The 3,556-nt window shown below is 42.1% G+C and overlaps 1 pseudogene; it reads left to right on the top strand.

Moving 5' to 3' along the window:
- The first annotated feature begins 1,234 nt into the window (after positions 1-1,234).
- On the top strand, positions 1,235-2,068 carry LOC139062727 (uncharacterized; annotated as a pseudogene).
- The last annotated feature ends 1,488 nt before the right edge of the window (positions 2,069-3,556 follow it).

Below are 3,556 nucleotides of genomic sequence, written 5' to 3'. Positions count from 1 at the left end.
GAAATGTTTGGGAATCAACAAACCTATAAAAGCATCTCTGTTTCCACTCCTATTCAGTGATCACAGTTGGGATGTGATGCTGTACACAATCATGGTGTCTAGAAGCCTCAAATAACTAATTACAGACATAAACGTGTTTCTAAGAAAAATGTATACATGAACAAACAGCAGTAGGGTAAGAAGCATGGAGGGGCGGGGCTTACAACTCATACTGCAGCCGGCCACAAGAGGGTGCTTGTTGTGTTTGATTTTAGTTTCTTGGTTCCATTCGTGGTTGTGTCATAAGTCTAATGGTTTGTATTTTTGTGCATTTCTTCCTTGTTTAGACCAAAGCACTTGGGGCTGTCGTCTTAGGAGCGTTTTGATTGAAACCTAAATTCTGCTTTTGCCCAACGTCTGTGTCCTTCTCTCACCTGTTCCTGCTTAATGTGGAGCTCCAGGGCATGTCATTACACCATGATATCAATACCAACCCAAAATGGAAACCTTTAAGCTGTAACTCCTAATGAATGTTTTGATAAAAGCCAGAGGGAGTTACTTCTGGATGCTTTTCATGTTTATAATTGAGAAATTCTTCATAATACAGCTTACGACGGGCTCAAGGATTCCGAAGGAGTGCCAGAAATGCAGAAACCACCCTGGTAGAGGAACGCTCCAGGCAAAAAATAATAGGAATAATAATTCTGCTCATTATATTATTAGGTTTCAGAGCAATTGTAATTAATTTTCATTACTTTTATTCCAATAAATGCTCTCACTGGTTGAGGCTTTTAAAGGGGAGCGTGAACTCTAAAGTGTAATGTCTGATCTGTGAGAAATGACTGTTTGCGTGCATGACTGTAAAAGCTCTGGTGTCCCTTTTCTACATCGCTGAGCCGAAACCACTCCTTCAGTAATGAATCTAAACATCCCAGCTGGAAACCTTCCACTGAACCCATCAATACCAAATTGGCATGCAATAATACTTAGTCGAACCGGTCGACGGGGTTAAGCGCTGTGATGCTCTGGTATGTCTGCGAGAAGTCACACACCCCATTTTAGGCAAAGAGGGAAATCCCCACAAATTCTGAAAGCACAGCAATCCCAAACTTAAAATAAATGTGCACACCTCATGCTGCTGTGCAACAAAAACCAAGAAGCCAAAACAAAAAAAAAAATACTGTTCTGAAAATACATTGAATAAGGCTGACAGACTGATGGTTGATTGAATAAATAAAAGGCAAAATGTTTTTAAATGCAGCTCCGCGCCATTGAAAAACCCATAGATAGCCGTAGCTACTTAGCTAGCGCGGGGCTAACTAGATCAGAACCGCCCCGTAACGGTCCTCCAGCAGAGCTCGAGCAGCCTGGACCTCAGGCCAGCTGGGTGACGGTACATAGGAAGCATGAACCCAGCCGGTGGGACACCACCAACCCACTCAGTGACGCACCCACTGACAAGCTGACTCTGATCATTGGCAGCTCCATAGTCAGAAACGTGGCATTAGAGACTCCAGCAACCATAGTTAAATGTTTACCTGGGGCCAGAGCGGGTGACATTAAATCTTATCTGAAACTGCTGGCTAAGGATAAGCGTAAATACAGTAAGATTGTTATTCACGCTGGCGGTAACGACAACCGCCAATCGGAGGTCACTAAAAATAATGTTGCTTCGGTGTAAGTTTGCCAAAACAATGTCGGACTCCGTAATTTTCTCTGGCCCCCTGCCTGATCGGACCAGTGACGACATGTTTAGCCGCATGCTGTCCTTCAACCGCTGGTTGTCAAGGTGGTGTCCTGAAAACAACGTGGGCTACATTGATAATTGGAAATCTTTTTGGGGAAAACCTGGTCTGATGCGGAGAGACGGCATCCATCCCTCTTTGGATGGAGAAGCTCTTCTTTCTAGGAACATGGCCAGTTTTATTAGTCCTCCATGACAACCCAGGGTCCAGACCAGGAAGCAGAGTCGTAGTTTAACCCACCCCTCTGCAGCTTCTGTACTGTTACCCACCCACTACCCCATAGAGACAGTGTCCTGCCCACGGCCAAAATCACACAGATTAAATATCAGGCTTAATAAAGCAAATCATGGACATCTCATAAATATTAGAACAAACTCAACTGAGCAGAAAACTAGAAAAATTAAATGTGGGTTATTGGACATTAGGTCAATTTTTTCTAAGAGTTATTTTCTCTATGAAGTTCCTTGGAGCTGAATCTGGTCCCAGTTTTAAATCAATACAATTCAGTTAGATCAAAATGTATATTTGAAACTGAAGTAAAATCACTTTTTAAAAACAAACAGAATATTTTAGAACCAGATAAAAAGGCAGGATTTCACGTCGGAACTTTAGGAAACTCGGAACTTTAAGAATTTGCCTTTGATCTTATTTTCTTCTCCATCAGCTGATAATTATCTTATAAGGATAGTTTTACATTGTTTGACATTTTCCTAATCCTGGTGAAACGCTTCACAACTGAGAAGTGCCTGAGCCGGCCTCTGACGCACACACACCTCGTCAGCGCAGAACAAGAGAACATTCTCCTTCACTGACGACCATGAAGTAAACACACGGGCGCTGTAATAAAAGCACTTCATGCTCGTGGTTAGACTCAAACTTCATGTCTGAGGGAATGACCTTTGCTAAGAGCTAAGCTTGAGCTCTGCTTTGTCACCCACAAATGCCACCTGAAACCTAAACCAACGGTTCTGATGGAGGAATGATACGGCGAACAGAGTCCTCACAGTGTACGGAAGAGGAAGGCCTAAAAACGCTTAACAAATCTGGTTTCAGACCAAAAATTAGGGAATTTAGACATAATATTTTGATTGAAACAGGTGTGGAAAACCCCACCCCTTTTTGGTGGTCTAGAGACCACAGTAGAATAATCCAAGTACGTGAACAGGTTACAGAAAGTCAGACTTTACGTGACAAAACTAGAATGTTTTAAGGTGAGTGACCATACTTGATCACTTGCATATACATTTTTTAAATAGAGAAAAAAAGCCAAAAAATAACAAAATAGCCTTATATCTATCTATCTATCTATCTATCTATCTATCTATCTATCTATCTATATATATATATATATATATATATATATATATATATATATATATATATATATATATATATAATATTTGTAGGTGCTCAACTGGTGGGTTTTTCGCCCTCATACCAATGGGGTTTGCTTCAGACTGAACTGGTCCAACACATCCAGCGCCAACTGATTGGCCAGCTGAAATACACGCCTACCATTGGGGGAGCATCCGATTGGCAGATAGAATCAACCAGTAGGGGCTTCCCGCATGCAGGATTCATTATCATTCTCAATATTGACAGTTTTTACGTCGACATTGACTGATGCTGTGGCAGCTCTCTCTCTCTCTCTTTCTCACTGCTGTGAGGAGCGTACACACACACACACACACACAGCGCTGCCTTGCCTTGAGCTGCACAGCGCGAGGACACACACAGCAGTCTGGATGAAATATCAGGGTCAGTCTTCAAAAGCAACACTTAAAGGAGCATGGGGCAGGATGAAGAAACGAAACTCATTAGCGACGCACTCG

The sequence above is a fragment of the Nothobranchius furzeri genome, chromosome 14, assembly GCF_043380555.1.
Source record: "Nothobranchius furzeri strain GRZ-AD chromosome 14, NfurGRZ-RIMD1, whole genome shotgun sequence".
Lineage (NCBI taxonomy): Eukaryota > Metazoa > Chordata > Actinopteri > Cyprinodontiformes > Nothobranchiidae > Nothobranchius > Nothobranchius furzeri.
The sequence above is the reverse complement of the archived record's forward strand: the minus strand, read 5'-3'. Positions and strand labels throughout refer to the sequence as shown.